Source organism: Gopherus flavomarginatus, chromosome 10 (assembly GCF_025201925.1).
Source record: "Gopherus flavomarginatus isolate rGopFla2 chromosome 10, rGopFla2.mat.asm, whole genome shotgun sequence".
Lineage (NCBI taxonomy): Eukaryota > Metazoa > Chordata > Testudines > Testudinidae > Gopherus > Gopherus flavomarginatus.
This window is the reverse complement of record NC_066626.1, coordinates 65,116,253-65,138,629: the sequence shown is the minus strand read 5'-3', so window position 1 is coordinate 65,138,629 and position 22,377 is coordinate 65,116,253. Positions and strand designations below refer to the sequence as shown.

At 41.5% G+C, this 22,377-nt stretch overlaps 1 protein-coding gene across 1 annotated transcript in view; it reads right to left on the bottom strand.

Moving 5' to 3' along the window:
- NCKAP5 (NCK associated protein 5) overlaps positions 1–22,377 on the bottom strand; it is a 634,612-nt gene that overhangs the window by 504,404 nt on the left and 107,831 nt on the right. The window lies entirely within an intron of this gene.

Here is a 22,377-nt window from a genome sequence, read left to right as displayed (position 1 = left end):
TCAGTAACTGGTTAAATATAGGAAGCGAAAAGTAAGACTAAATGGTCAGTTTTCAGAGAGCAGAGAGGTTAATAATGGTGCGCCCCAAGGATCTGTAGTGGGACCAGTGCTACTCAAAACATTCATAAGTGATCTTGAAAAGGGGGTAAACAATGAGGTAGTAAAGTTTGCAGATGGTACTAATTTACTCAAGGTAGTTAAATCCAAAGCTGACTGCAAAATATTATAAAGGGAGCCCACAAAATTGGATGACTAGGCAACAAAATGACAGATGAAATACAATGTTGATAAATCCAAACATAATCCCAACAATACATACAAAATGGTGCAGTCTAATTAGCTGTTATCACTCAAGAAAGATCTTGGAGTCATTGTGGATAATTTTCTGAAACAACTGCTCAGTGTGCAGTAGCAGTCAAAAAAGCTAACAGAACATTAGGAAGCAGTAGAAAGTGATAGATAAGAAGACATAATGTATAATAATGCCACTATATAAATCCATGGTTTGCCCGCACCTTGAACATCGCATGCATTTCTAGTCATTGCATCTCAAAAAAGATATATTAGAATAGGAAAAGGTATACAAGAGGGCAACAAAAATGAGTACGGTATGGAACATCTTCCATGAGAGGAGAGATTAAAAAGACTGGGACTGTTCAACTTTAAAAAGATGTGATTTAGAGTGGATACGATAGAGGTCTATAAAATCATGAATGGTATGGAGATTGAATAAGAAAGTGTTATTTACACCCAGGGCCGGTGCAAGGATATTTTGCGCCCTAGGTGAAACTTCCACCTTGTGCCCTCTGCCCCCACCCCTCCCCCCAGAGCATTGCTTATTATAAACTTTCAAAAATGAATACTGCATAATGTGGCATTGTTCATTAGAATTAATACATATTCGGCTTGAAAATTTATTACTTTCATTATTTAGCCTACATATTTAATGAAAATAATTGAATAATCTGACAGGGTGTGGGGCTGGCTGGCTCTGGGCAGGGCAGGGGATGCAAAGCTGGTTGGAGATGGGGTGTGGGGTTGGCTGGAGACAGGGGGTGCAGGACTGGCTGCGTGCAGGGCAGGGGGGTGTGGGGCTGGCTGCAGGCAGGGCAGGGGCTTCAGCAGGGGCTGGATGGAGACAGGTGGTGTGAGGCTGGCTATGGACAGGGCAAGGAGTGCAGCAGGGGCTGGCTGCATGCAGGGCAGGGAGTGAGGGGCTGGCTGTGGGCAGGGCAGGGGGTGTGGGGTGGCTGGAGACAGGAGGTGTGGGGCTGTCTGTAGGCAGGGCAGGAGGTGTGGGGCTGGCTGCAGGCAGGGCAGGGGGTGCAGCAGGGGCTGGCTGGAGGCAGGGCAGGGGGTGCGGGGCTGGTTGAGGCAGGGAAGGGGGTGCGGGGCTGGCTGCGGGCAGGGGGTGAGGGGCTGGCTGGATACAGGGGTGTGGGGCTGGCTAGAGACAGGGCAGGGGGTGTGAGGCTGGCTGTGGACAGGGCACGGGGTGCAGCAGGGGTGGCTGTGGGTAGGGCAGGGGGTGAGGGGCTGGCTGGAGGCAGGACAAGGGGTTCAGCTGCCATGGATGGAGCTGGAGCACAAAGAGCAGCTGCAGAAGGAAGAGCTGTTGGACAGAAGCTTCTGTGAGGAACCGGCTCTGTCCCATGGAGAGGTACCACTGCGGGATCTGCATTTTAAATAGCAGTGGGGACGCCCCTGCAGCCCCTTGCCCTTTCAGCCTCCTGGGCACTGGCTCTCTGCGGCTCACTCCCTAGGGGCTCAGCCCTGCTCCTCTTGCCCCGAGTCCCTCATTAGGCCTGGGTGCCTGTAAAGCATGCAGCATATCTTTATACTGTGTTAAAGACTCCTGAACTGGTGGGGGCTATGCCTAATTGCTGCCACTATCTCTTTCTTTGCTGGGCAATTAGATGACAATTAACTTGGAATAGCCCAGAGGGGTCAGAGTAGAGAAGGAGGGAGGAGAGACCTTTAGGTTTCAGTTCTGTGCAAAGCCGGTTAACTTTTCTTTTCAGCTGCCTATAAACAAACCTAGTAGAGAAAAGAGTTTCTTCCCCACATCCCCTCCCCCAAAAAATCGGTTATGATTTTAATGGATCCAGAAACAAAATAATTCTGTAATCAAAAAGACAAGTTTCCTGCTTTCCCTTCCACAAAGATTTATTTCCAACCCAGGTAACTTATTATTTATTATCTGTAGTAACTATGTTCTCACGTTCGAATGATACACTGTAGTGGTGTCGGAGTTCTTTGGAAATCCCTCAGCTCTTTTGCGGTGTTGGGAGTGAATGCTAGACCCTCGGTTAATTACTTTTACCTTACTTCACGTGCCCATCTTTTGGTCATTAATTTTTGAAGTTAAATTAGATTTTCAAAACCCAGCTTTAAAATGATGTTCATGCCGACAATTGCAATTTAATTGTCCAAACGGGGAAATCGATGCCTTGAAATTATGGGATCTAACTTTAAAATTGTATTAAAAATGTGGCATTATAAAGGGGAAATATTTTAAAAGGTTTTACCAGCATCCCCATTACTGTTACCCAGGATTCTGTTTAAGCAGTAACACAGGAGGGAGAGGGCAATGGACAGATTAGTGTTCAGTGGTACTTCAAACAAAAAGACATTTACTCTTAAATTATCTCGTTGATGCCTAATTGACGATCTAATAGCATGCATCAAGTACATCCAAACTTCGCTGAATAAGCTTGTTAGCATTTCTAAGGGGGACACTGAATATTCCAAACAGTGATAAGTGGTGCCTGCGGGCGGTCCACTGGAGCTGCGCGAGCAGCCGACCCTCCGCAGGCACGACTGCGGCAGCTCGGACTCCCTCTCTGTCCCAGCAGCAGCGGCTGCTCAACCATTTAAAAAAAAATTTGAGGGCGCTTTTTGGCGCCCTCAAATCTCGGCGCCCTAGGCAACCGCCTAGTCTGCCTAAATGGTTGCACCGGCCCTGTTTACACCTTTACATAACACAAGAACCAGGGGTCACCCAATGAACTTAATAGGCAGCACGTTAAAACAAACAAAAGGAAGTACTTCTTCACAAAATGAATAGTCAACCTGGGGAACTTGTTGTCAGGAGATGTTGTGAAAGCCAAAAAGTATAACTTGTTCAAAAAAGAATTAGATAAGTTCATGGAGAATACGTCTATCAATGGCTGTTAGCCAAGATTGTCAAGGACATAACCCCATGCTCTGGGTGTCCCTGATCCTCCAGCTGCCAGAAGTTGGGACCGAATGACAGAAGATGTATCACTTGACAATTGCCCTGTTCTGTTTATTCTCTCTGAAGTACCTGGCATCGGCCATTGTTGGAAGACAGGATACTGTGCTAGATGGACCATTGGTTGGACCCACTATGACCATTCTTATGTGCCACCAGCAGACAATAGGAGGGACAAAGGTGTACCAATACCTGAGGACCACGCAATGGCAAGAAAATGATTAAATGAGATATACACAAATAATCCTGGCAAATGACCTGCAGTCACGCACTGCAAACAAAGATGAAACCCCCCCACAGCCATTGCCAATCTGACCTGGGGAAAATTCTTTTCCAACCCCACATATGCGATCATTTAGACCCTGAGCAAGTGAGCAAGAACCATCTAGACAACCACCAGAGAGAGACAAACCTCAGTGTCACCCTGAAGCCATGGCGCACCCTGTCTAATGTCCCATCTCCAGCCACGGCCATCCCTGATACTTTAGAGGAAGGAGATAAAAAATCCCAACCCCCAGAATACACTGTATGGGGTGGCAAGCCATGGGGGGGTGCTCTGCCAGTCACCGCGAGGGTGGCAGGCAGGTTGCCTTCGGCAGCATACCTGCAGAGGGTCCGCTGGTCCCGCGGCTTCGGGAACCTCCCTCAGACAAGCCACCGAAGGCAGCCTGCCTGCCGTGCTTGGGGCGGCAAAATACCTAGAGCCGCCCCTGCCTGCACATGCCTTGCTGAAACCTTGAAGCATGAGCTTTTAGGAACATAAGACATAAACTAGAAGTGAGTCCTGTCCCCTACTACCACAAGCAACCCTGTCATACAATCATATTCAAAAATTGTCCAACTCTCTCTTAAAAATTAATTAAGTGGTTTGCCCCCACAACTCCTGAGGGGAGGCTGTTCCAGAACCTCACTTCTCTGATTTTTAGAAACATTCTTCTAATTTCCAGTCTGAATATGTACATGCCCACTTTATACCCATTTGTTCTTGTGCCAACACTGCCCTTTAGCTTTAATAGCTCTTCACTCTCTCTGGTGTTTACCTCCTTGATGTATTTGTCTAGAGCAATCATACCCCTCTCTGCCTTTTTTTGCTAGGCTAAACAGTCTCTTCTCATAAGATAGGCCCTCTGATCATCCTAGTAGCTCTTCTCTGCACCTGTTTCAATTGATATCATCTATCTTTAACACAGGTGACAGAACTGTAGACAGTCTTCCAAATGCAGCGTTACCAGTGTCTTGTACAATGGCATTAATACTTCTCTCTCTTTACTGGAAATGTCTCGCCTAAAGCATCCTAGGATTGCATTTGCCTTTTTCACAGTCGCATCACACTGGTGGCTCAGTCATCCTGTGATCGACCCATACACCCAGATCTCTATCCTCCTCTGTTGTGTCCAACTCATGAGCAGAAATTCTTATTATTAGACCCTACGTGAATGATCTTGCACTATGTACTACTGAATTTCATCCCATTTCTCTCACACCGGTCTTTGAGGTCATCTAGATCATTCTGTATAATATTCCAATCCTCCTCTGTATTGTGATGTCTCCCAATATCAAAGGAGCTACACTAATTTACACCAGCTGAGGATCTGGCCCTCACTCTAAATATTGGTCAGGAGTGGTTTGAAAGAAACCTGTCTTCTGCACTGAACACAATCTGGCAGTGAGGTCCTCAACCCAACTGAGTTTGAATGGTTTGTGACTCATGGCTGTGCTTGGGCTCTCATGACGCAGAAACCTGAAAGATTTATTAGATTGACTCAGGCCTTCAATACAGTGGAAATATTCTCAACTTGTGGAAGAAATTTTAATTAATGTATTTGTTTGTGGTTGCATCAATAATACACTGGGTGCTTTCCATGCATTCCAGAAGGAACGATCCCTGCCCTATGGATGTCAGAGTCTAAGGATGCTCAAAACAAATGTTTCATGATTTTGGGAGGGGAAAAAAAGTTACACTTTGATGGGTGATTTTCTGAAAGGATTCAGGAAAAGGAAAGGTGGGGTTTTCAGTCTTGAAAATCAGCCCTCACCCATGGAAAGTGGCAGCTGAGGATTACCCTTTCACCCAAATAAGGGCAAACATTTTGCTACATCACACCAGAATCTCATTATCTACTGCCCTATGCTTGATTAGCAACGTTTTGTAGGGTTTTTCAGCCCAGTTAAAAGCTGTCTACAGATTACAAGCATTAGAAGACTCAAATTTTTCCAAGTAGACACAAAAAGCTCACAATGTTTGCACTTGGAAATTGTTAAATTCCTGTTTGTAATCCAGGGAGAAAAGGTCAAATTCTGCTTTTTATAGAACTGGCTGCAGAATTTAGCTCACTGTATCAGATTATAATTTACATTAAGGCCTGGTCTCTTTACACTGAAGTGTGGTGTAGAGAGAGCTTAGTGTAAGTGAGACCTGGATCACTGAATTTAGTGTTCATCTGAACAGCTGCTGGAAATTTGGGTTACCTTCTTTGCATGTCTTCACTTTGGGCCAGAGCCTACATTCCTGGCACAAAGATTGCAGTGGGAGTTTTGGATACTGAAAGGATGCAGAATTCAGCCCTTAATGAATGAAGCATTGTAATACTGTCCTGAACTGCAGTACTCATATGACTGTGTGCCCTTCTCCAATGCCATTTTGATTGGTTCTTGATTTATGTAAGATACTTTTCTATGTTGGACTCTGCTCTTATAAAGGATCTCTCACTCCTCTACTAAAAGGCTTTTATGCTGCAGCATATCCCATCCAAGTGTCACCTCCTGTCTTTCTTGCTGTCTTTCATCTGTTTTGAAAGTCTCTTGAATCTTTTGACAAAGGACAATAAATGTATTTCTTCTGACTATCTCAAAACTCTTGGAATTACCATTTTGGGGAATTATAGCGCTATTTACAGTTGTTGCTCTTCTCTATAGCAATTGTTCTAGTGTTTGCAGGTGGAATTTACCCATGTTGGGTCTTCATTTGAACGACAGCCACTATCCTGCTATACCCCAGTATGCAGAAGTGCCATCCCAAAGAGCCCTTTGTGGCCTGAGGTAGCCCTGCCAGCACCCTATCCTCAGATCCATCTTAGTTATTTACTATCATTTATACTCAGACCAGAATACTTAAAATAAGTTTTTTCCCCCTCAACGCCCATTTGTGTGGTCTTATTTAGTTGTCTCCCAAATATGAGTCTGTAATGGTGTGGCTGGAGCAGCACCCACTTGTGCACCTTCTGGCATCCTGAGGTAACCAAGGTCTCTCAGGTGGGGGAGGGAAGAAGTCTCCTTTTCCAGTGTCCACTGAGGTAGGACTCTCACCTACTGATTAATTTCCCCATCAGTCTTATCTCCTTCTGGGTGGATTTGAGAGGCTCTGCCCCAAATGTTCTACAACAAAAAGCAAACATAACTCAATATTAGGCCATCCCCAGTCTTCTGAGGTGATACATTCCTGTCCTTTCCTTTGCACTTCTCATTCCTTAGGGTTTAGTTGTTCCCCACACTGGCTGTTCCAGCTAGCAGGCCTGTCTCTGCAACTCAACAAGGGACCCTCTCTTCAGGCAGAGAGCCAGAGCCCCAATCCTCTTCCCAGCCAGTAAGACATAAACTGAGCCAGGCTCTCTCCTTTTATTCTCCCTCCAGGCTTGGCATTAGCTGCAGGTATAGTGGGCCACGGCTCACTGGGCCCAAAGGCTCTCCTTAACCCCTCCTTTGCTGGTATGGTACTTCTCTGCCCTGTCACAGAGTCTTTCACTACCTCAGACCCAACCCTTCTTCTCCTTAGTTCAGGAGTCCCCAAGCCCTCCTTCAGGGAGCTGTGTGGCAGTTCAAACAGGTGTTCTCTTCTCAGCCCAGAATTCCATAGCATCCTTTGTGGGGATTTGTTGATTCAGGCTACCTGCAGCCCCAAACTGGTTTCTCCCAGGTGGCCCTTTTTTACTTAGACCTTTTCCTTCCTGGTAGAAGGGAGGGCAGCAATCTGTCCCTGTTAGTGTCTCCTCTGTTATGAGGGAAGAGGCAGAATATACACTGCCTTCTTTCCCAGAACTTGTTCTACTTGGCTGGAGGAGAAGGAAGCCTTGACCCACCTTATACTACATGACTCTTATTCCTGGGTTCTTAAAAAGACAAGGGCCTTGGTTTTCCCTACACATTGCCTATGCCCTGGGACCCACTTCCTCTCTTCCAGTACCTGCCTCTGCTGTTCCCTCGATGTGTGTCCACTCCTGAAGTCCAGGAGCCTTAAAGTCACAGGTTATGGGCCTATTACAGGACTGGGTAGGCAAAGTTCTGTGGCCTGTGACATGCAGGAGATCAGACTAGATGATCATGATGGTTCCTTCTGACTTTAAAGTCTATGAGTCTATAGAGACATGCCCTAGAGCAGGGGTTGCCTGACCTTGTCCATACTACTCTAAAAATGGGACAGCCTCCCCATGATACCCAGGAAATCCTGGGACAAAGAAAATTGTCACATCATACACTGTCCAGGTATTCCCCCTCCCATCTTGCACCACAAGTTTTCTCTTAGAAAAATATTAACCTGGAGTACATCCTGGATTTTTTTACTGTAGTGTATAGGAATAAGTCAATATCCCTTTAAATAGTGTGTAAGCCCTCCAGTGAGGCTCATTGTGTTCTATGTTGTTGCGCTGCCAGAAAGCAGACAGAGCAGCAGAATCTATAATGCCAAGCCTTGCATGTTAGTGTATAGTTAGTAAACAGGATTACTTGGAATGTAACTGTGCCTATGTGATTTCTTCAGATTATTATTGTTGTGTAATGAGCAATAGACATAATATTTATTCTTTTTGTATCTTCTAATGGAACTGTGCAAAGCAGAGCTACTAGTTGTTTATCAGGGATTCAAATGCTTCCAGTAACAACCCTTGATGGCATCAAGTCCACCACAGGAGGAAGGTGAAGCACCAGAGAGAGACTGGCATCTCCCTAGTGGGTGGGGATTCATAAGGGACAATTGTCCGCTAAATGTGAACAGAAGGGGTGCAGTCAGGGTGGCTGTGAAGTGCATTAATTTAATGTCTCCCTGCAGAACTGCTGTTGAGCTCCAGCGTGAGTTAGAGACTTCTTCCAAAGCTCCAGGAGAGAATAGCAGTAGCCAGCACCTGCCTTCCCTCCATTTGAATCCATTGGGCACAAGGTGCCTTGGTGGTACACAAAGATGTGATTTACACTTCCTTGCATCAACTTTGGTGAGACTGGCCCTCTGATTTCACGGGGCGTTTCGTCATAGTGTTGTCCATGCAGTCCCACAGTTTGGACTACGGGGGTTTGAAGAGCAGCATGCACCAAAGTGATGTGCTCTAACTCCCCCATGTGGATGCCACGGATGTCAACTAAAAGATTCCTTGTACTGGTTAATGTGGTCCTGTTTGAAGGGGACAATGTTAACACAGACTAGGAACTCTTTAGTTTGCTGCCCCAATGTCACTATTGGAGAAGTTACAGTGCAGCACTTTGGTGCATAGTGCTATTCACAGCCCCATAGTCCAAGCTATGGAGTAGTGTAGTTATAGCCTAAGTGTCATTTCCGAAAGTAACTTTAGAGTCTGTCCTACTGGAAATTAATGGGACATAAGCACTTTTGAAAATTTTGCCCAACATTTAAAAGAATGAGCACCAAAATCTAAGGAAAAATTGTAACCCTTTAAAAATATGCCGTTTTTCTTTAAAGCACTGCCAATGTTTCAGCCTTCTCTTGACAAGGGTGTTTGCTGAAGTATGAGTTTTGATTCCCAAAGAGCTGTGGAATACATAGCGTGTATGATAGGACATGTTTTATGGGTTAGTCAAGCCAGCCGTTGCAAAACATTTTAAACTGGTGAGGCCACAAGTTAAGACATGTTCCCCAAACAATCATATCTTTTGCACCATCTTGAACTGTACATAATCTATATTAATGGTAAGCCATAACTCTTTCCCATAACATTTACAGAGTATTAAAGAGGAATTCATTAGAAGGCATATGAAGGGAGAAGGCAGAATGGATACTGATACAGTGCTTCTCATCGGAAGAACTGTCAGTGCTTCACAAACATTAAGCCTTTCCGCATGAGGCAAGTAAATGCTGTTAGCCCCTTTTTCCCAGGCTTGTAAAGTGAGGCTCATAAATGACATGTGGTTCATAAGGCAGTGGAGGAGCAAGACAAGAACCTCCGGAAGCCTGACAACCAGCCCCCTGCTCTAACAAATAGAATTAATTCACTCTGATAGAAAGTTAATCCTATGCTCTAGTAGTAAAGGGCTAGATTCTGTCCCCCTTACCAGCGATAGCAATGAGAGCCTCTAAAATATTCACATAACTAGAAATGCTACACTGTACATTTGCATTCCAACCTCGTCTAGCTCAGAATTCCATCTATGAATGCAGTCTCTTGCCATCCATGGGCTCAACCATTTATACTTGCAGCTATTTCTTCCCTTCCTTCCTGCTGCTTCTTCTTTTTCCCTTTGCCATCTAACCCCTTCATTTGTGTTCTTTGGCTCCTGTTATTCTGGGAAGGCTTCTGAAGAAAACTGGGCTCTGAAAAAGGTCAGATTAGAGATCGCAGGAGGGTGAAATTCACCTCTATGCAGAAAGCCAGTTGGAGACCTGTGCATTACTTAAATTCCACTTAATCCATCAAAACTGGGTATTAGTGAAATTTAAGTGGTTCACAGGCTTCGCACTGGCCCTCTCCAGGGGACAAATTTCAGCTGGTGCAGAACAGCATATACTCTAGTCAGCTATCTACATTGTGTAGGCTGAAGCTCTTTTAGACGTACCACAATATATTTCTGCAAATTCTCAAACACAGCTCCGTAACTTATAAATAATAGATACTGTATCATAGTAAATTACATGATGCTAAGTATTCCTAATATGTACAGTCATGTAATAAACACTCAAAATGGACATTAGCAAAAGAAAAAAAGCAAAATGTACAGTAGAGTACCTGCTCAATTATAATATGTGCAGTGGTAATACAGATTATATATATATATATATATATATATATATATATATATATATAAATAAAAGGTTGTTCTTTCTGTAATTTATCAAAGTTAGACAGAAATTCAATAACTACAAAAATAGTTTAAATAATCCCCACTGGTGAATTCACTAGCAAGTTGCCCAAGATACCAGTTTATAACTAGATGTGTGGTTATACTCAGAAACAGAAACAGGATACTACAAAGGTGCCACCTTCTCATTCAGTTTACTTACTCCAGTATTTTACGGTCATGTCTGCTTTCTTCACTGACAAAAAATATTTTTTTAAACTACAGTTAATTCAGTGGAACCAAGAACACTATGGCAGAGCAAGGTGCTTCCTACAGTGCCCTGAACATTATTAACTAATGTGTCAGCTAAATTCTAACAGCAGACTTCTGGTGGTGATACAAGGAATAGAAAAATGATCACGTTTTTTATTTTTAGCTACTTGGATGGATTTGTCATTGCTGGTCGTTGGAAGAAACAAATGAAAAAAGGAGTCAGTGACAGAATAAATATGGAACTTGACATTTTTACAGATTGCTTTCCCAAGTGTAATGTACTACAAGCTCTAGCAAGCACTGAAGCATTATGGTCAGAACCCAACTAATTGGATCAGCAACTTTCCCATTCACTTCTAAACACAGCATACCAAATTCTACATTGAGCTATGTAGCTTCCATTAAAATCCATAGGAATTCCAGGTTCCATTGGAGGGCAAAATGTAGCACAAGGTGGATAAAGTCATCTCTTGATGAGTGGATAAAACTCCCATAATCACTAATGAAGTAGAAGACTTAACTGCGAAGAAAAGACCCCCATTTAGTTCTCTTGAAAGCAGGTGATCAGACAATATAGTCTCTTGAGCTGGAGTGACCTACTTAACTCCACAGCATTAATATTAAACTGCATAGGCTTCAGAGGAAAATATGTTAGCCAAAAATAACAAGAGTTTGGCTTGACATCAAGGTCTGAAACCTGCAACCTATTAAATGCCAGCTATTCGTCTTGCAATGCTTCCTGTTTTCATAAATACAACCTGAAATTCAAGTGTTCTCATGTTTCCAGTACAATATGACATTTGAAAAACAAAACAGTGAAATACAGCACACCAGAAAACTGAGAGCTTAGAAAGAAAAGAAGTCTATAATGGCAATTTTCTGAATGTGCACATTAGACAAAGGGAAAGATTGCATTTAGAATGTGCACAGGTGGGAGATGGGGGAATAATAATTTCCAAAAGCTCTGAAGCATCCATAGATTTGCATGGATGGAAATCCCAGTTCCAAATTACACTATGTTGTAAAAATTAGGTTCAGATTATTCAAATAAATCGTATTTTGGGATCTGAACCGGTGCACTGAGTCTTATTGGGGAATGTTTCTGTACAATGTTGACCAGGCCTAAAATACGTTATTAATTGCTAGTGGGGCATTATATAGTGTTATGCAGATTTTTAGAATATTTATTCAACATTACACCTCTGCTAGAATTTGGTTTTTGTCTTTACCTTTGTTTGGAAAACATTTTATTTTGGTTCTAAATACACATGCATATGTTTGATTACAAAGATGTTTAATGGGAGCTAAGAACTCAATATCAGAACACCTGAATTGTATTCTCAGCACTGCAACCTACTTGATGTGCAACTCTGAAGGACACTTAACCTCTCTTTCACTTTATGAGTCTGTAAAATGAATCTCCTAACAATGTTTGCTTAATTCCACAGTGTGTTGTGAAAATTAATTAAAGCACTTTGAGAGACTCAGATGAAATGAGTTGGAGGAGTGTCAAATATTATGGTATCATTACTTTTTCCAGTGTTTAAATGTTATTGCAGATAGACACATCTAAATGAGTTATTCCTTTATTAAGCCTTTACGTTTACAGGATTCTAAGCGTGTGCCTTCATTGACAAAAAAACAAAAAAAAAAAGTACGTTTTGTGTTTTACCAGAGAAGCTTTAGCAATTCTGTTGAAAAAAAATACAGTGGAGACAGGCACTGTAGTTTTTCCATGAAGTAAACTAGGCAAGGTCTACTATGAGTATAGACAGTGCTGACCTTGCCTACCTACATCATGGCTAACACTAGAAGAGACTTGTCTCCACTTGGGATTTCACAGCAAGATAGCAATTGGCATATTAGTTTCACTATAAAAAAAACTTTGGGTCAGTGAAATCATAGGTCTCACTGCACACTAATTTCTTGCAATCCCTGTAAAACTTTGTGTCATCAAATCATAGAACCATGGGGTTAGAAAGCACCACAAGAGTCATCCAGCTTAACTCCCTGCCAAGAGGCAGCACTTGTTGGATCTAAACCATCCCAGGCAGATGGCTATCCAGTCTCTCCTTGAAAATCTCCAGTGAAGGAGCTTCCATGACTTCCCGAGGCAGTCTGTTCCACAGTCCTACTGTTCTTACAGTTAGGAAGTTTTTCCTGAGATTTAATCCAAATCTGCTATGCTGTTGTACTGCCCTCTGCGGCAAGAAAGAAGAACTTTTCTAGATCTTTTTTATGGCAGCCTTTCAAGTATTTGAAGACCATTATCATGTCCCCCCCTTAATCTCCTCTTTTCCAAACTAAACACACCCAGTTCCACCAGCCTTTGCTCATATGACTTGCATTCCATCCCTTTGAAAAGGATCCAGAGCAATGCAGATGATCACTTTCTCTACATCCTTTCTATATAGTGGTGACCAAAACTGGACATAGTACTCCAGTTGAGGCCTAATCAGCGCCAAGTAGATCAGTACTATCATCGCTGTATAGAAAGGCTGCTTTGTTTGCAACAGCATCACATTGTTGATTCATGTTGAGGTTGTGATTCACTACAACTCCCAGATCCTTCTCTGCAGTGCCGCTGCCAAGCCAGTTGTCCCCCATTCTGTATTTGTGCATTTGGTTTTTCTTCCCTGAGTGTAGCACCTTATATTTCTCTTTTTTGAATTTAATCCTGTTGTCTATAGCCCACTTCTCCAATTTGTCAAGATCTCTTTGACTTTTAACTCTATCCTCCAAAGTGTTTGCAATCCCCTCCCCACTCACAGCTTTGTGTCATCTGCAAATTTGATCAGTATGCTCTCTATTTCTACATCCAGGTCATTAATAAAGATGTTAAACAACACTGCACTCAAAATAGATCCCTGTGGAACCCTACTTGAGAGCTTCATCTAATCTGATATCATTCCATTAATAGTTACTCTGTGTTTGCAGTTATTTGACCAATTATGTATCCACTTAATGGTAGTTCTACCAAGCCCGCATTTCTCCAGTTTACTTATGAAAATGTCAAGTGGGACTGTGTCAAAAGCCTTGCTAAAGTCCAGGTATATTATGTCCTCCTATCCACCAAACTAGTTACCTTGTCAAAGAAGGAACTCAAGCTGGTTTGGTATGATTTGTTCTTAGTAAATCCATGTTGACTGCTAGTAATCACCCCTTCATCATCCAGGTATTTGCAAAATGAATGTTTTACACATTATTTCATGTGTCATACTAGCAACACTTGCTATTCCAATAGGAGTATCACAACTTCCATGAAGTTTCTGAATAGATTAAATGACACCAACATTTAAAGTATTTGGAGCAATTCCATAGGTTTCATTCTATGTGACCTTACTATCTGAGCTCAATTTGATAAGAGTACAGTAGTATTTGGTCACATCCTGCAGCTTAGCTGAAACCTGCTAGCATGCAAGGAAGACATCAGCTGGCTAGAGTGGAAGAATGGTTCTTGTAGTTAAGGCACTTAGTAGCTTTTGGTTCAATTTTCTGCTTTGCCCCAGACTTCATTTATGACATTGTGTAAATCACTTAAATTTCTCAGTACCTCACCATAATCTGAACATAATCATACATCCTTTGACTATTTAGGGTGTAATCTCTTTGGGGCAGGGACTCACTATGTGACTGTAGCGAGCTTAACACTATGAGATTTCCAGGCCCTGTTATACACATAAATAATAACCACATTAAAACACTAGATCTGTGAAGGGTGGGAATACCTATACACACCAAAAGCAAAACCTTATATTTCCAAGATTCCCCCCCTAATTTCAAGAAGTTATAGGCCAGATCTTGAATGCTATGAAAAAATGCAAGAATTTTTATTTAAACCTCAGATATTCTTGCGCTGTGAAAACTGAAACTGCCTTCAGTAAAGTCCCCCATCATTCTCTTGTTCATATGCTCAAGCCTAAAATGGTTTTTTCCACTCTAATGGATGGCTAATAAATTACCAAAGAAGAGAAAAGTACCCTTCAGTAAACTTATAGAAAAAAAAAGTTGTCCCAGTCAAGTTTATATACTTTACTCTTTCTTGTTCAGGATTATAAACAATAGGTAACAGTCTAGCATGATATCTGATCCTTGTGGACCAATAAAAACCCTTATGACTTCCAAATAAGACTACTACTGTTTAAAAGTCAATTCACAGATTGCTAACAAATTAGCATGCTGAGAATATCTTCTGGGGGTAAATTGTATGGCATTTCTGCACAAGCCTAAGCGTTAGAGCACATAGAGTAAATAGTTTGAAATGCTTTAGCAAACTTGCAGCAATGTATTAAATCCCAGATTATTGAATTAAATGATTAAATTAACCATATTATTTGTTAGCAGGATTCTATCCATTTCCAAACGCTCTGGCATCAATTAACCTTTGATTTAAATCATAAACCTAGCACTAGCAGCTCCCTCTCTTCCCTGATGTATACCTGAAGGCTGGCAAAGATGCTTTAAAAGATAACAGTACCATTGGTATCTATATGTTCTCAGAGGATTGTCATGTTTGAGCCTGTTCTTCCTCTTTGCCCAGAGAAAGAGACAGAGGAGCTCATCCCACACTTGGACACAGGCACATGCAAGCTGTACTTTTTATGTTGCTGCATTCTGTTCTTAATTATCTTCAATAGCCGAGGGCTCCATTTGTTCTAAAGTCTTTTTCTCTTTGTCTTGCAGAAATGTATGTTTCAACAGAGATGCACCAATCAGTGAACACCCACTGTGAGATTCTGCTCACAGACACAGCATTTTAATGACAGGGGTTACTTACAATACCACTCCTACGGCAAGCACAAACAAAAAAACCTAAAAATGTAGGTATGTGGAACAAAGATATTAGTAAAGCAGAAGTATCCTGATTGACAGTCTATTGGCCAAATTAGGTGAAAATTCTATTGTTTATTCAATGTCTGAAAAGGCATAAAATGAAATAGCACGCTGAATAAAAATACAAGAGTAACATAACCTTCATTATGAGCTACATTCACAAAAGTACTTAGGCACCTAAACTCCAGATTTAGACACCTAATTTAGGTACCTAAATTCCAGTTTTAGGCTCCAATGCAATTCACATAACTCCTGCTGAACACTGTAGGCTGCAGGCATCTAAGTTTTTGCCTCTGGGCATGCACAATGCTACCTCGCTCCAGGAGCCTATTTCTTGCCTAAGCCCCAGAGCAATTCACTGACTGGGGGAAACAGTCCTTTGGCCTCATGCAGGGCTGGATTCGGTAGGCGTGCTCAGAGGCTGTCTACTGGATTAGGCCCCTCAGGCAAGTTCACACAAAACAGCCAAGGAGGAGGAGGAGGTGCTTCTTCATAACTTTTAACCCTGTGGTTAGGGCACTCACTGGGATGTAGGACACCCCTGGTTCGAGGTCTGCCTCTGCCTCATGAATTACTTTCATTATTTATTCTCTGTGGAATAGCTTTAACAGGAGAGATGGAGGGAGCCCACACATCAGAATATCCCATAGACTAGAGGTCACGTCTCTGACCCGGGCAGCGGCAGATATCTGTTCAAATCCATTCTCCCTCTGTGACAGTGGGGAAGATTTGAACTGGGGGTTCTCCCACTTCACAGGTGACCACCTTAACCACTGAGCTAAAAGTAGTGAGGGAGCAGTTGCTGTTCCACCCTCCCTTCCTGCAGCTTCTTCCAAAAATGGCATAAGTGTCCAACTCCAAAGAGGGCTTCTGGCTATGAACTGCTAGTCGAGCAGCCTGGATTTAGGAACCTATCTCCATGAGAGGGTTAGAATTTAGTACACATCTTTTTCATTGGCATTTCCCAATGTTTAGGCAGCTCACTGCCTAACACGCTGGCTTTTGTGAATCCCAGTCTCTCTCCCTATTCATTCACTCAATCAATCACAGTGATTTTCTAGGTTTCAGAGTAGCAGCCATGTTAGTTTGTATCCGCAAAAAGAACAGGAGAACTTGTGGCACCTTAGCAGGGGCGGCTCTAGGAATTTTGCCACCCAAGCACGGCAGGCAGGCTGTCTCCCGCAGGCGTGCCTGCGGATGGTCCGCCAAAGCCGTGAGACCAGCGGATCTTCCACAGGCACAAAGCCGCGGGACCAGCGGACACTCCGCAGGCAAGCCATCGAGGGCAGCCTGCCTGCCGTTCTCGCGGCGCTGGCAGAGCGCACCCTGCGACTTGCCATCCCAAGCACGCGCTTGGCGTGCTGGGGCCTGGAGCCTCCCCTGCACCTTAGAGACTAACAAATTTATTTCAGCATAAGCTTTCATGGGCTACAGCTCATTTCTTCAGATGCATAGAATGGAACACACAGACAGAAGATATTTATACATACAGAGAACATGAAAAGGTGGAAGTATGCATACCAACTGGAAGAGGCCAATCAATTGAGATGAGCTATCATCAGCAGGAGAAAAAGAACCTTTGAAGTGATAATTGAGATGACCTACAGAAGGTGTGAGGAGAACTTAACATAGGGAAATAGATTAAATTAGTGTAATGACCCAACCATTCCCAGTCTCTGTTTAAACTTAAGTTAAATGTATCTAATTTGCATATTAATTCGAGTTCAGTAGTCTCTCTTTGGAGTCTGTTTTTGAAGTTTTTCTGTTGCAAAATTGCCACCTTCAAGTCTATCACTGAGTGGTTAGAGAGGTTGAAGTGTTCTCCCACTGATTTTTTAATGTTATGATTCCTGATGTCAGATTTGTGTCCATTTATTCTTTTGCTTAGAGACTGTCCGGTTTGGCCAATGTACATGGCAGAGGGCTATTGCTGGCACATGATGGCATATATCACATTGGTAGATGTGCAGGTGAACGAGTCCCTGATGGCGTGGCTGATGTAATTAGGTCCTATGATGGTGTCACTTGAATAGATATGTGGACAGAGCTGGCATCAGGCTTTGTTGCAAGGATAGGTTTCTGGGTTAGCGTTTATGTTGTATGGTGTGCAGTTGCTGGTGAGTATTTGCTTCAGGTTGGGAGGCTGTCTGTAAGCGAGGACTGGCCTGTCTCCCAAGGTCTGCGAGAGTGAGGGATCATCTTTCAGGATAGGTTGTAGATCTTTGATGATGCGCTGGAGAGGTTTTAGTTGGGGGCTGTAGGTGATGGCTAGTGGCATTCTGTTATTTTCTTTTCTAGGCACCTAAAAGTTAGGCACTGTGACTCTCAACATCACAACACCTAACCCCTTTTGTGCATCCACGCCTGTATCATTTGGTCTTTTAATCTGAGTTTGATCATTTCTGCATTAAATGATCTTAATTTCATACCTGTTTTATACCTAGCCAAGCGCCAGTTATTTACTTGGCACTGGTGAAATGCATCACTATTAGGAAGAACTTTTGCTGACTGTGTCCCCATTCAGCAATGTTGTTCATCCACTACCACTAGGCTAAACTGTGATGATAATTATTAATAACAACACATAATAGCACCTCAAGGACAACCAAACTGGGTTCCCATTGTGGTAGGTGCTGTACAATTATAAATTTGTTCATGGGAAATCTCCCAGTAAACAGGTCCTCTCAATTAAGTGAAATATATTATAGTAAATGTATAATTTTTAAAAAAAAATCATGATTTAAAACTGCTGGCTAGACAGGTCAGTCTTTTCTGACACATTACATTACTCTTTTTCACAACTGTCTCAGTTGAATCCAACCCTTAAATGTAGGTTTTAATGTTTTAAACATTTACCCCCAAAAGTATGAGTTCAATCCTTGAGGGGGCCATTTGGGGAATGGTCCTGCTTTGAGCAGAGGGTTGGACTAGATGATCTCTTGAGGTCCCTTCCAACCCTAATAATCTATGATTCTATGATAAGAAAAGTAACAAAGAAATGCAATTTTCACACCGAAGACACTTTATTTGGTGGGATACCAAGGTTCTCTCTTTAATTAGGTAAATCACTATTTAGTTTTCTTGTAAATCAATATTTTCTCTCTGTCTCATATAAACCTGGGGCAAACAGCAAGGGTCCAGTTCTGAGAAATACATCCAACCCAGTATTCTATCTTTGTCTGTTAAGTGTTACATTCTTCTGTAAGTCACAGTGAGTAAGTTTAGTTATGGTTCATAAACCTCAAACTCAATTTCTCATCCCCTATACCCAACGGACTTATATCAAGTCGTCTGTCATAACCCTTGAATGATTTTCCTAAATCGTATTTTTTATATAGGCATACATGTGTATAACTTATTCCCTGGCATTTGTAAATGGAAATATAGCATATTATAATGAATCATTTCAAAAGTTAGTTTTGAAGAGGAAATAAACTGGGATTATCAAATCTCTTCCCTGAGGATAGTGACATTCTGATTAAGTGCTTCACAAAGTTCTTTTCTTGATATTTTTTACAGAAACTGCGCCTGCTGTGTTTGCCCTCTGGTTATTGGTTTCACCTGTAAACAGTTCACTGCCACTGCTGACTCCACTAAACATCTTCTTTGTACTTCAATCTGCATTTTATGTGAACTCTGGAGCTATTAGCCACTAATATCAACAGCATTGCACAGTCTAGGAACATTTATTGCTCCCCTGCTTAGTTTAATGTTCCTGCCTTACTACAATAATATTATTAATAGTCACAGAGTACAATAAAAGAAAATTAAGTGTTTATTTTGTTTAGGCTTTAGCCACTTTACCTGCAGCCTTTTTCCATTACATTTGCACATAAATGAGGATACGCTACATTTTTTAGATGCAAATCAGGCTTTAACTCCCCTAATCATATTGTTCTTTTTCCAGTCATCTTCCAGGCCACTTTATTTGTTATTGTAAATGCATGTATATTATGGTAAAAAAAAATGTGCATGAGATAGCTATTCACCTCTCTAATACACTTCATTTACATATTTTCCTTTTAAGAACAATTATTTTCCAAACAGTCAGACTGTAATATATGCATTCAATAGACTGCAAAACATCTTCATGTTACATAGACATCACTACAGCCTGTTTGCATCTTACAGTGTGGGTGTGTTGTTTTTTTTCTTACAGTACAGTTCTGTTTTTTTTCCTAACTTGCTAGATATATTTTCACAATAAAGAGATAAATGCTGATTTAAAGTTGCTTTCGAACAGATCTGAATGATATCTGGAAACTGTTGCCTCTAAATATTAAAATACAATCTAAAATGTCCATTTACTAAAGAAACATCAGCCCTCACTGGTTGATGTGCAATTAATGAATAAATCAAATACTGTCTGTCCCCTAGGAAATGAACTAATGTATCTTGCAAGGAACACACGAATGTACTGCAGAACAGCTTTAAATACATTGTCACCAAAGACCAGCCCCACTGCACAACGTAGTCAGTGTATCAACTTGAACATGCTAATTACACATCTGGCACCCAAAACACCATCTATAATTCCCCTTTCAGGCTCTTGTCGTGTATCAGCCTCTCTATGACTTTATGCTGGATCAAACCAAGACAGTCCCCTTCCACCATACGCTCATGTTGCTTGCAATTCTATTGTTTTCTGGCATCTCTTGCTGTTTTCTTGGTTTGAATTCTTTTACCCACAATACATCATGTGACAAGGACTTGGTTTAAGACTAATTTAAATCCTCTCTTCTTTCTCCATGTGAGAAAGTGTGAGCGAGCAGGAGAACTAGGGCCAAACCCTCAATGGGAGTTCTGCCTTGGACTTCAGTGGGACCCAGATTTCAACCTTGACTTTAGCAGCCATCCTGTAAGGTTCCAACAAAGAACTAAGATATAAAGTAACACTTTCTTGGGACCGTGTTAAAATTCAGCCTGGCCCCGACCCATCCATGCAAGACAAACTAGTCATTAATCTCATGCCAGCCATTTGGCCATCTGTGTGTCCATTTAGCACTGCACAACCCATGCTGAGTGATTTTTCCCCACGGGATTAATCCAAACACAGTAAAGTTTTTGTTTAGCTAAAACAAGCCCAATGAGGCCATATGGGCTTCTAAAATTGCAGATGCAATTCTATGTACCCAAGTTTTTCAGGACCAGCTCTTGGGATACTTAAGTCATGTGATTTACTTGACTGTCTTGCTCTTCTCTGGGCTCCCTCCAGTGCATTCCTTTTTTTCTCATGTCAAAGTTTCCAGACCTGAATACAGTATTCCCAGAACAGCCCTACTGTAGCCAAATGAAGCAGGACTATCACACCTCCTTATTCTTTGACTTGATGCATCTGGGTTTACAGCCCCAAATTCCCACTTCCAGAAGCCGCGTAAATAGCAATGCTTTGGAGTCTACACATTTGTTCAGAAATATTCTCGGTTTACTCCAATATAATTTGTATTATATTAACACATCTGAGAACAGGGAAGGAAAGGAGAGACATAGCGATTCATTACTGTGACTAAGAGAATTAGCATTTTCTTATCAAATTCCAGGTAAACTTGTTTTCTTTTGTGTCAATTAATTAATCACCATTTAATTAATTAATTAATCACCATGTGTAGCATTCAGAGATAACACCACCTTGTATATGTTTTGATTAAACAGACACAAATACATTTTGCAAAATACTTTGAATCCAGACCCATCAACTGTTGTATTCATATTTGCCCTATCTGCTACTGGAATTGACTCAATGAAATTTAAACACTTGCCTGTCGACCTGTATGCTTTGGTATTCATCTATCCATAAACTAATGATGCTGTACAAAGCTATTTATTAGAGTCAAATTCCTTATTTATTTACAGTTATGTAACCCCACTGACATCAATGGGATGATATGGGATGTGAATGAGGGCATAATTCTGCTTATTATAATGAGTGGTTGAAGAAGTGAAAATGCTTTCGGATTTGCCCCTTACTTTACTGATTATCTAAAAGAATCCCCTCTTCATTGGATGGAATGCAAATTGATACTGCACTTTGATCTTTAACTGAGAAATAAAATAAAATTTAAGAAACCTTTTATTAGTTAATTGAGATTCTCTTCAATTATGTAATACAACTTACTAACCTGTAGGGCTTTTCATTAACAAGGGTTCATCAGTTGTAATCATTTGGCACTCAAATACTCCAACTAAGTAAGCCAATATAATTGAAGTTGCCAATTTTGCTGACAGATTTCTTAAGTTACAAGAACATTTGTCAGTGTTAGATATAATTTGGTATCACACTGATTTCTCAGATACAGTAATATCACATTAATGCCTTAACTGGCTTTACTGAAGAAATTAATTTTCAAATACATACTCATTCTTTAAGCTTTTTGGCTGACCAGGAAGTTCACAGTCATATGTGGTATGTTATCATAGTGAATAATACATACAAGACTCCTAGGAGACTTAATAATCCTCTTTAATCAAACCTTTTAATAATTAAGATTTTAATCTTCAAGGGTAATTTGTCTGACCTCTCAAAACACATTCCCTATTACTCTACCATATGGATTTTGTGTTCTGGCCAGGTGGAGACTCAATGATACTAGTTCAATAATTTGTTCAGAGGATCCTTCTCACTGAAGAAGTCCCAAGGTATTAAATTGATAATATGCCTGCTAAAGATTTCACCCTGTAGTACAGGAAATCCAGCATGATTAATTCATTTATCCACTCTCCACTTTATAAGCACAAATAAAATGAAATAGTACATGTCGTATAGGTATAGCACCTTTTCCCAGAACAGTCACAAAGCATTTTACAAACTCTGGCCAAGATCATGCAAACACTTCAGCATGTGCCTAACTTTATGCACAGGAATTGTCTTATTGACTTCAAAAGGTATAGGCATGTGAGTAAAGTGTTCACATGTCTAAGTGTTTGCAGAACTGGGGGTGGGAGGAGGGCTTGGAAATCCATTCAAAAATCCTCATTCGTGCAAAACTCCCACTGGATCTGAAGAATCATGCACCTATGTCTGGTGTGAAGGGAAACAAACA